At 36.9% G+C, this 12,243-nt stretch overlaps 1 protein-coding gene across 10 annotated transcripts in view; it reads right to left on the minus strand.

Moving 5' to 3' along the window:
* Positions 1-12,243, minus strand: part of dmd (dystrophin) — a 728,160-nt gene that overhangs the window by 179,845 nt on the left and 536,072 nt on the right. The window lies entirely within an intron of this gene.

A 12,243-nucleotide genomic window follows, 5' to 3' on the forward strand; every position in this document is an offset into this window, starting at 1 on the left:
TGGGTATCGCAAGTTGGAATCCAGGCTATGTCACAACCGTACGTGCCTGGGAGTTCCTAGGGGGCAGTGCACAATTGGCCGAGCGCTGCCTGGGTCGGGAGGGCTTAGGTCGGTAGGGAAATCCACGGCACACAGCGCAGCGCCTGTGGTTCTGCAGTGGAGCTTCCAGATCTGTGTTGCCCTCTGGCACTATCGGTCTGGTGGCCTCACTGTGGATCCGTAGTGCGAAAAATGATGGATTGGCAGGAGCACGTTTCGGAGAACACGTGCTCCAGCCTCCGTTCCCCGAGTCGGCGGGGGGGTTGTGAGCGGTGAGACGAGGATACAGATAATAATTGGGCATACCAAATTGGGGAGAAAAACTGGGGTAAAAAATTGGTGACGACTAAATTAAAAAAAAAAATAATAAAAAAATAAAAAAAATAAAAAAAAAAAAAAAACAAAACAAAACAAAACAAAACAAAACAAAACAAAAAAAACAAAAAAAAAAAAACAACGTAATTAGTCCAGTGATCAGGGAAGGGATTCAGATCTTACCTAATCCATTACCTCCCTGCTGCGACTTAGAGTTTGCCGCCTCCTCCTCTGCCTCCACCTGTTTTTTGGCTCGTCTAAGTCTACTGTCATCCTCTCCACTTATCAGCAGAAAAATGTATGGGCAGGGGTTCCCCGAGGCAAGGCCAAAGATGTATTATATGTTAAATGTGTTATCCAAGAATGTGTAATATGCTTAAATGAGAAGTGTATTTGTATACAATTTACAGGGAGCTTTCACTTTAACATTAACTTCGGTCAGCTTTTTTTTTCTTAAAAACAAGTAAAGGGGTGAAAAAGTAATTAAAAAGTAGATTTAATGGCAGTAGTTTTATAGGTCACAGTGTAACCCGAGACGTTTATACTCAGACCATTTACTTGCAATTCCACGCAAATTTGCCTATATTAATGTGCAGTGCATTTCTAGCAGTCAGACTGTAGGAGTTCACTTTCTGTAGGCAGTGAATAATTATAAAGATTTCAAACTGGCATCAGCATTATCACAGTACAGTATGGGACATGGTGTCTTATTTTAATCTAATCATGACTGTGCACTTGTGTGTAAGGAGGGAGTAGGGTGGGTGGAGTGCTGAAAGTGGTGCTAAATGAATCTTGCCCTAAAGGAATATACCTCAGTTTTGGTTATTTTTTCCATCAGAAATATGTATATAATAACTTTTTATAAAAGCGTTTTTATTAAGTTGTCAGTATACAAATGGGAGACTTGGCATTTTGATTTAATCTAGACTAGATGTATTTTCCCCATGTCTCATTAAAGGCATAAACAGAAGGGAGTTCAGAGTAATTGGAACTGCAGCATTTATCTTCTGAAAGGGCATTTGCATTGATGCTTTTCATTTAATCAGGCTTCCTAAGCAATGCCCTCGTAGCCGCCTTTCTGAGGCGTTATTAAAAATGACCTGTGTTGGCAGGTCACTTTTTGTAAATATGGTTTCTTCCCATTCAAGTATATTGGCTTGTTGCCCTCATTTTCTTGGTTTCAATCAGGGTAAAAGGCTGAGGGGAATGCGTGGGGCATCTTTCTGAAATCCTAGGGTATTACTAGAAAACCTGGTTGCTGTCTCAGGTCATTGGCTGCCATCCGACCAATCATCCTTACTTTTCAACTCGACTCAGGGCATTTATTAATTATGTTCCTAGCGATTCCAGCCTGAAGAAATAGGTGAGACCTGCTTGCTCTGCTGCTATTCAAAGCTAGATTGAAAATCTTCCTGTCATTCATGCTGAGTGGTTTGAGATTGCATATACAGGTCTAATACTGTAAAATGGGTATTATATGTTGTGAGAGGCACATTTTACCCTCCACGGCATTTATTGTGGTGTAGTGTACATGCACTAAAACCATTAAACAGTCCTACAAGTAAATACAATCACAAATATTGCACATCTGACATCAAAACCATGTACTTGACACTATATAAAAAGCTGTAGCCCACAGTCAGAGTCAGATCTGTTTGGCAGTAGCTCCAGACATCTCAGCTGAGACGCTCGTTTATCCATCCTCATTTGAGTTAAGTTCTACAATACATAAACATTTTTTATGAATATGTAATATTACCACACAACAGGGGCCATCAATAATGCATAGCCTGCATTACGTGAGGAAATGAGAGTAAATTGCTCACATGGGATGGTGGAGAAAGTGAAGTCTTTTCATTGTTTCTATAACGTATTTGCTTTCTTTGTAGCTGAGCTCATGCAACGTGTAGAGGTATTGAGGATTTTATTCCCACCAAAACGCTTGTATTAAGCTAATATCTTTTTGTTTAAAGTTCTTATACTGAGTATAATGATTCAGTTACTATCTTATGCACAAAGAGGAGGTGATCCAAAAGTAGTTGAAATATCAGTGGTGTCCAGACTTATTTATTTGTCCTGTTGTTCAGATTCCCTTTGCATCACCATTTAGGGAACTAAGAAGTACCACTGTGGCCTTAATAGAGCTCTCAGAATCATGTCTAAAATTACATCAAGTACTGTAGAGCAGACTCTCACCAAATACATTTGGATCAGCTGGAGAGCCCCTTGGGTAGGTGAGTTATGGGACAATAGAAAACTGCGGCCACATTTATTTAGCGGAATGCCCCAAAACAGTATACTCTGCAAATAACTATACTATGTAACATAATTTTTGATCCTGGGTAGTAGATGTTATTTCCTAATTGCTTATGCCTCAAAAGTATAGAAAATGGCTATTATTCCCCACAAACTTTGCTTTTGTGACCAGGACAGTGATATTTCGAAATATCACTATTTCCAATGGGAAAATGGGCAAATGTGTGTCTTTTCGTTCACATAAAGTCAGAAAAAAACAACATATGAATCCAAATTAACATGTGTTTATACTAAAGTAACACAAAAATGACTACAAAAGATTTAGAAGTGAGTAGTTTTTCGAAATTTACGATTATAATATTATTATATTATTTTATTTTTTTTGTGCCGTGCTTCTTCCAAATATTTATACATGCTCCTTCCTCCCCAGATAAATTTTCCACACATACCTTTCAATTAAGCTTAAGAAGTCAAAAGGTAACCCTAAACTGTTAATGCCTAGCAACAGCTTCTTCATCCTCCTTTGGGTGCAATATTGAACACCTCTGAAGAGTTCACAGTAAGTACTGTACTATTCAAATTCATTTTTATTTTCAACTTCGTTTTCAAGAAACATATACCACTATGTGTTGATTCTTCTTTGTATCAATAAAATATCGATATCAATAATATCTTTATATCAATAAAATAAAGTAGAAAATACTGCAGTATAAGAGTATTACAGTATTAATCTACCCCTAAATACCATCCACAATTTTCCCCAAAATTTGGTCAAATATCCCCACAATTATCGGCAAACGTTTTCTGCAGTTTTCTATTGGCGCTGCTTATGAGCCTTCACCTCATCTTACCTCTGGGAGTCAGTATATCTTAACAGCAGTGCATCACAGAATATGAAACCACATAAAACAGTTCTTACAATGACTTTTTAATACTACTCATAATGATGATGCTTGTCCTGTGTGTTTCCTGATAAGCCATTTGTTAGCATATCATAGTGTAACGTGTAAGTCCACCTCGCACAACAGGATCACAGAGACACTCTGCGCTTTCCTTCTTTTGTTTTTACGGTACAAGCATTTATTTTCTTTTAAGTAATATTAAGCATTGATTCACATACTGGTCAGTCCTCTCCATTTATTCCCCTTATACAGACAGATAACCTTTTAAAGAGCTAGCCATGCCCACATTAGCAGCCTTATTTAAACAATTTAGTACCGTTTCCTTTTATAAAAAATATATATCTTTAAATAGTTACATGTATAAAACATCACATATAAAACGTTATTTAAAGTCATTTGTTTCTTTTTTATACTGTGCACTTGCACACACAATATTTTTAACAATGCATAATAGCACCTATAAACATGCAAGCTTTTCATTTATTTTCTCAATGTTAATATTTAGGGTTTTTGTTACTGTTATTATGTAATATACCGTTATTGATATAAAACACAGTGGCTAAGCTGCACACGGAATTAAACTAACACTGCTTCATACTGCAACAATAAAAACACCACCCCAGAGTCAGTTACATATGTCACAGTGCAACATGACTCATTGTAAACATCATGCCACATTGAGGGTGCTCTCTCACACTTAGTATCAATTATCGAGAAGCTACTTTAAAAACAAAAGCACCGTAATTTCAATTAAATGCTAGTTCTGCAGCAAATTACACTTACACCAAACCAAAAAATTAGCCGACACTAATTTTTCTTGTTAAACACAAATCAATCCATTATATTAATGTAACATCTTTGTTGAGAAACAGTCCCCCACAACATGGAACTTGCCGACCCTACAACAGAAATTGCATACGAGAGCTCCAGGCCCAGCAGTATGTGTTGAATTGATCTACTGTATTTCCTAAGTAACCGTTTTTTATCCACAGGCATTCAGATTGTATTACTTATAAACCTTTCAATTATTCCACCTTAATATGTTGATTGGAGATAGACATTGTGATTTTGTGAGCTAACTAATCCAACTAGCCTGGTCTTAAACAACTCTTCAAAATGGTATCAGAAAAACAACAATCTCATTTTCCAAAACTAATTATTTTCCCTTTGATTTTAACCGATGCAGATGAATCAGTAGAATATTTGTGCCAGTCTAATTAAATTTTACTTTGATTTGTCCCACTGGAGCTTTAATCTTGAACAAACATCCTTCAATACTGCTCAGGATATTCAGCATATAAATTTATGTACATGCTTTGGAACAAAGCTGTACATTATAGATAGACACTATTTCTTTTTTGTCATTTAAATACAGAGGTTATTCCCCAGTATGGCATAATATGTAACCATCAAAATAAGAAAACTTGTGTCCGTTGCATCTTCAAAGATGGAATGTGACTTATCACACAGTTCTGGGGGCTGAGCAGAAAGCTTAATTACATCTGTCCTTGCCCTAATGATATGCTAATGGATTTCTGAACTGATGGAAATTGCTAGACTTTTATAGCTGTACTCAAATATTTTATAAGTGAGAAACATAATAAACATTCCTTATTAAGAAGAAATCTGGATGAAAAATAGACATGTGGTTAGCAGGGCCATTTGCGGCAAGATTTAATTAATACATGAAGCTTGAAGGCTATGGGCACAGTGATGGTTTTAAATGATCTTAACACTTTCTTGTGATAATGCGACTAATTTACATTTTTGCATTAAACTCGCCTTTTTTAAATTCGAGCCAAAAGTTAATCATGTCTGCTTGGTTCCTTTCTGACTCAAGAGACATGTTGTAATAGTTTTTTTTTTTATCTATCAGAATTAAAATGAATGATTAAAATGTAGGAGATGCCAGTTTCAAAGTGAATTTAATTTTTAAAAAATCACTAGTTTAGAGACAGACACAAGATGCAGTCAGAACACTACAGTGGTATTGTAAAAATAGGGACCTACCTCATAACTTACTAGCTGCAGTGCTAGTCATCAATATGTCTAGCATACAGAACATGAATTCTGAATTCTAAGAGGGACTGTCTCCAAATTGGGGGATTTTATTTATCTGATAGAAGTGTGAACTGTGTTCATATGAGTATATTTATTTCAGAATATATTTTATCCCTGCTTCTTTAGAAGCAGTCACATTAGAGTTGATATTAAGGTTTTTATTGCAGGTACCAGTAGATTTGAGAAACGGAAGCACGTTTTTATCGACTATGCTAAAAATGCATGGGTTTTATTTATTGCGCTTCACTGTATTTTGTGAATTACATTTATTCCATTATACATTGCATTGTGCTAGTCTGCTGCCAACTGAGAGAGCATGTAAAAGCAATTACCAGAATAACAATAATAAATAAATCAAATCAAGATGACGCACAAGTCCCAGAACTTAGTGGAAGAATCTAAAATGGAACAGTTTAATATACACCACACCAAACCATTGTGCTCTCCATTAAAATAATGAATCCCATGGTATTCCAGTCCAGTGGTAAGTGAGCTACATAATACCTCTTGGGTGAACAACACCCAGGGCTAAACTTAATTAGCTTTTAGCTTCAGGGAACCATTGAAAACAATTATAGGGTAATGCATAAAGTAGCAATATTTATTGCAGTCACAATATAATCTCCTACAATCAACAGATATACTTCTGTAATATTCTTATCCCATTCTTATACATGATGATGAAATAAACCTGAAGAGGATAAGGGCTTAGCTGCTGCTTTGTTCTCAATATATTTAGACAAAAAAGACCAATGAATAGAGAGTTTTTTTTAGTGGGTTAGATCCCTTGCTGTCTACAAATTTGGACTTGCTCCAGGCGAGATGTGCTGTTACTGCGAAGGGACAACCTGTTGTGATCCTAACTTGTTGCATCCTATTTCATATTGTATTGTAATAGTATTATTTGCACTTACTGTAAACTATACTGTATTTAAATATTAATCTTGCATTGTAACCCTGTACTGCCCTGTAACACTGTAAGTCGCCTTGGATAAAGGCATCTGCCAAATTAATAATAATACCACTAAATTAACACCTGTTTTGTTTTTTCTAAAAGAAAACAACACATCAAATGTAAAATAACATCAAATAAATAACTCAGGAGGTTATTTTAAGGAGGCTCACCTGCAAGCACCTTAGTTGTTTTTTGCTAAATCTTTGAAATCAGCAGTTTGATTTTTGCTTTACAATACAGGGTGCAAACAGCACAGTGGTAAATGCTTTGTGAATAGGGTGCTTTGTAAATACTAGGACATGTAGGGTAGTTTGTCTGCTAATCAAGAGAGGCCATGTGACACAGTTGACACAACAACAGATTTATTTAATTTTTAAAAATAAAATAAACCTTATTATTAACAGAATAAGTCAAGCTGCTCATTCAAAATGTCAGGGCTGAATAGCTCAAAACAGAGCTATTGTGCTATAGTGTACTCTTTACAATAACAATATAACGACAACTTAATTATCCAAAGATAACTAAATGAACAAACTGGCAGTTAAATACATTTAATTTGAACTAATGGTACTCGCTTTCAAATGTTTGTGCAGGCAAACCTATGAGTCAAAGTGTGAGCAATGCAAACTGTTCTCCCGTTGGAAAATTAATATATTGCTTGCATAAATTCAGTGATCCTGTGAATTACTACGCACAGATGACGCATCAACGTGAAACAGGTGCTGTATATGACTACTTTCTAAAACGACCCAGTGACATGAAATCTCAAGTAGCAGTTTAATGAGTCGAGGACGAGAGTCTTTTTTGTCCCTGTGTCTTTTTAATATATTAATCAGCTCCAATCTTTGTATGACACTTTCGTCACTATATTCAATAAAAGGATTGCTACGATCACGAACATCACAATACCTAAGCATCTAAAATAACCTACCATCTTCACAGGAATCCAGACTCAATCCACATACTACCAGGACTGGAATGTAATCTAGGATTGAATTTGAATCTTGGTCTGCGCAACGGAAAAAATATCAATCAAGGATTACATCCGAGATCTGATCCAGACTGAATCTCGATCTGTACAAGCCACCCTATATTTACTTTAGAATTCCAGGTCACTCTGCAAAATCACATTCTGGGTCTAAACTTTAGGTTGGATATGAACTTCTAAAAGTTTATAATTGAACTGCAAGTGTATAATATGTATCTCCTGTAAGCTTTCATTTAAAACTTTGTCATGCACTTCTCCATTTTAAATAGCCAGACACAAGCAAAACCCACACATTTACAGCTGAGTCAACAGCATAGAATGCATTCATTCATTGAGATTTGGTCAGTATCGCCCTTATAGTGATTTTTTAACACTGATTCCACACACTCAATAATGAAATAATTTGCAGAAATATCAATATCATCATTTGTCAAATCCCAGTTAACACAACAAAGCCGGACCACACCTACTCCGATGTCTTGTTATCTCCTGCCGTAAGGCGAATTACTCCTAATCGGCAATATTGTGCAGTTGCTTTTAATCACTGTAGTTGAAAATGTTTACAGATTTATCACAAAAATGGTTCAGTGCTTTTGCAAAAACAAACAGTTGTGGGGGGTACAGTATGTCCCTGGCTGGAATACACCCATTTTTTTTGTATATATTATTACCATCTTTAATCCCTTTTTAACCCATCAGAAGTCGATAATAATGCAAAGTCAGTGTTCATTAAACAGAGCTGTTTCCCTGAAAGGTTTCTGCAATATTTCCTCTAGCTCTATATCTGCATCTCTTATGCTTCATTACCTCTGCACCAGCCAGGGAAATGTTTGCACACACTAGCATTTCATTCCTGATTGAATTTACACTAAGAGGTGTGCCTCCCCAGTACATACACCATTTTTCATTTCAGTGCTTCTCCAAAGTCTTTTATGAAACAGCAATTGAAATGCAAAAGTCTGTTGTATTTGAAGGCTTAAGTGTCTATATTTTGAATGACCTTAAACATATAATCAAGATCAAATCTGCTTGTGTTATACGCTAAGTCCTCAAGCAAAGAAATGGAAGAACATTAAGACCACAAACTGGGACCTACCAATCAAGGGATTATTAAGAATTAGTAAAACCAAATGGTGCCTACAGAAAGTCTACACCCCCTTAAACTTTTTTCACATTTTGTTGTGTCAGTGCCTCAGTTTCATGCATTTAAATGAGGATTTTTTTCCACTTATCTACATACCATACTCCACACTGTTAAGGGGAAAAATGTTTTTATTGAGAAAAAATTATATATTAAAAATACAAAACTGAAAGATAATAATTGGACAAGTCTCCACCGTCCCTGAGTTAACACTTGGTGGAAGCACCTTTGGCAGCAATTACAGCTGTGAGTCTGTTGGGATAGGTCTCTACCAACTTTGCACACCTAGATTTGGCAATATTTGACCATTCTTCTTTTTAAAACTGTTCAAGCTCTGTCAAGTTCCTTGGGGAGCACTGATGGACAGCAATCTTCAAGTCATGCCACAAATTTTCAATTGGATTTAGGTTGGGGCTCTGACTGGGCCACTCAAGGACATTTACCTTTTTGTTTCTTTGCCTCTCCAGTGTAGCTTTGGCTGTGTGCTTTGGGTCATTGTCATGCTGAAAGGTGAACTTCCATCCTAGATTCAGCTTTCTTGCAGAGGGCATCAGGTTTTCCTCAAGGACTTCTCTGTACTTTGCTCCATTCATTTTTCCTTCTATCCTGACAAGTGCCCCAGTCCCTGCTGATGAGAAACATCCCCATAACATGATGCTGCCACCACCATGCTTCACAGTAGGGATAGAGTTCTTTTGGGTGATGCGCTATGTTGGGTTTGTGCCAAACATAACGCTTTGCATTTAGGCCAAAAAGTTCCATTTTATTTTTGTCAGACAACAAAACTTTTTGCCACATGGCTACAGAATCTCCTGAGTGTTTTTTTGCATACTTCCAACGGGATTCAAGGTGGGCTTTCCTGAGTAATGGCTTCCTTCTTCCCACCCTACCATACAGCCCAGATTTGTGGAGTTCTCGGGATATTGTTGTCACATGCACACTTTGACCAGTCTTGGCCATAAAAGCCTGTAGCTCTTGCAAAGTTGCCATTGGCCTTGGTAGCCTCTCTGATCAGTCTCCTTTTTGCTCGATCATCCAGTTTGGAGAGATGGCCCGATCTGGCAGGGTCTTGGTGGTGCCATACACCTTCCACTTCTTAATAATCGTCTTGACCGTTCTCCAAGGCATATTCAAGGCCTTTGATATTTTTTTTATACCCATCCCCGTATCTGTGCCTTTCAACAACTTTGTCCCGGAGTTCTTTTGAAAGCACCCGTGCTCATGGTTGAGTCGTTGCTTTGAAATGTGTACCCAGCAGAAGGAACCTACAGGAACTGCTGAATTTATCCTGAAATCATGTGAATAACTACAATTTAACACAGGTGGAGGCCACTTAAGTTGGTGTGTGATTTTTGAAGGCGATTGGTTACACCAACCAAGCTATTGCAGTTTTTATTTTTTAATAAATTTTCTACAAATTTCTAGAATATTTTTTTCACTTGTAAGTTGTGGGGTAGGATGTGTTAAATGAATAAATGAAAAAAAAAACTACTTTAATTCATTTTAATTCCAGGCTATAAGGCAACAAAAGGTGAAAATTTTGAAAGCTTGCCCTTGGCGTGTACTTTGAACATAAAACAGGACTCATACAACAACAAGTCAAGTGAAAACAGGACGGTGGCTGTATGTTTACTGTTAGCAGCGTCCCTCCTCAGACTTAAAGTTGTTTCTTTTTACACAAGGCAAAAAAAAAAACAACATAAAGAAAATAAATCAAACCTAACTCCCTCTTTGGAGTATTATCTAAACTTAAACAAAAAGTTGCGATCTAAAGGTCAGGTGGCTGAACCGCTTACTGACTCTCAAATAATCTAAAAGGAAACGGTACTAAATTGTTTAAACAAGGCTGCTAATGTGGGCATGGCTAGCTCTTTAAAAGGTTATCTGTCTGTATAAGGGGAATAAATGGAGAGGACTGACCAGTATGTGAATCAATGCTTAATATTACTTAAAAGAAAATAAATGCTTGTACCGTAAAAACAAAAGAAGGAAAGCGCCGAGTGTCTCTGTGATCCTGTTGTGCGAGGTGGACTTACACGTTACACTATGATATGCTAACAAATGTCTTATCAGGAAACACACAGGACAAGCATCTGTCAAAGATCTTTTTATTTTACCTTTACATTTTCATTTTATTTCCAGGTCTGTGTGCCCAACAGCGTTATCAAAAAGGAAATTCATTGTATTCTATGCAGACAAAAATCTTGGTTGGTACTGGGGATATCTGCTCTCTTTTAAAGTACTTCAGGCAAAATAATTTGGACAAAACCATGTGCCAGCTTTACCGTCTGATGTGTCTTATAACAACCGTTCCTGCATCTTCAGCAGCTGTTGAACGGAGCTTTTCTTGCCTAAAGTGAATCAAAACATATTCAAGGAATACCACAGGTATGCTTAAGCAGTCTTGCTCTTATTGTGATGTAAAAGGCGATTGTTAAGACTCTAGAAAACAAGTCCAATGCTGGTATGATGCTGTTATCGATCACTTTGTAGACAGAAAGACAGAGGGTCTGAGTTTTTCTACAAATCACTTAGGATTCATCAGTATCAAGTGAGTCCACACATTTTTTTGTTATATTTAGTTGCTTGCCTAGTGCTGAGTATATATACAGTTGTAGTTTCAACACTGTCTTCAGTATTCTAGCCAGAGACCTGTGCTTACAACTGTATTGTCATATTTTGTAGATTTTCTTTAAATTCTCAAATTAATAAATCAAAACCCAGGTAGTAAAAAGAGACCCGGGTAGCATCGGGTAATTTAAAACATGACAGGTACCCGTTTTTTGGGTACCGGTACCACATATATATATATATATCTATATAATATATATATATATATATATATATACAACACAGTTGTTTCGTCAAAAACCTCAAAACGTTTTTTTCTAAACGCATTTGCGTAAAATCTACACAAACTACTTCACATTGATAAAGTAAGGAAATGCATATAGAATATAAATAAGTAAGATTTACAGAGAAAAACAGATTAACCTCAGTTGCACGAGTATTCAACCCCTTTGCTACTGCAGCCCTAAATCAGCTCAGGTGCACATTATTTGTTTGAAAGGTTACAAAATTAGTGAAATGGTTTCAGCCTGTTTGTACTCAAAGTGGTTTAACGTGTAGATAATTTCCCTCAGGTATATAAAGACTTTCAAGCTGCAACTCACATAGTGATCCAACAAAGCAACCATGAAGACCAAGGAGCTTTTAAAACATGTCAAGGATAAAGTGGTAGAGAGGCACAGAACATTAGAAGGGTACAAGAAAATTTCAAAGGTGCTGACTATCCCTCTCAGCACAGTGAAGGCCATCATTAAGAAGTGGAAGATGCATCATACCACCCAGACACTACCCAGATCAGGTCACCCTCCCCAATTGAGTAGCCGGGCAAGTAGGAAACTGGTTCGGGATGTCACTCTGAAGTCAACAATGACCTTGAGAGATCTGCAAAGTTTTGTGTCTGTGATGGGAGTCAGTGTTCACACATCAACAATAAGCCTGACCCCACACAAAGCTGGCCTGTACAGAAGGGTGGCAAGAAAGAAGCCATTACTCAAAAAGCCTCTTAATTTGTGAAAAA

Source organism: Polyodon spathula, chromosome 9 (assembly GCF_017654505.1).
Source record: "Polyodon spathula isolate WHYD16114869_AA chromosome 9, ASM1765450v1, whole genome shotgun sequence".
NCBI classification, from domain to species: Eukaryota; Metazoa; Chordata; class Actinopteri; order Acipenseriformes; family Polyodontidae; genus Polyodon; species Polyodon spathula.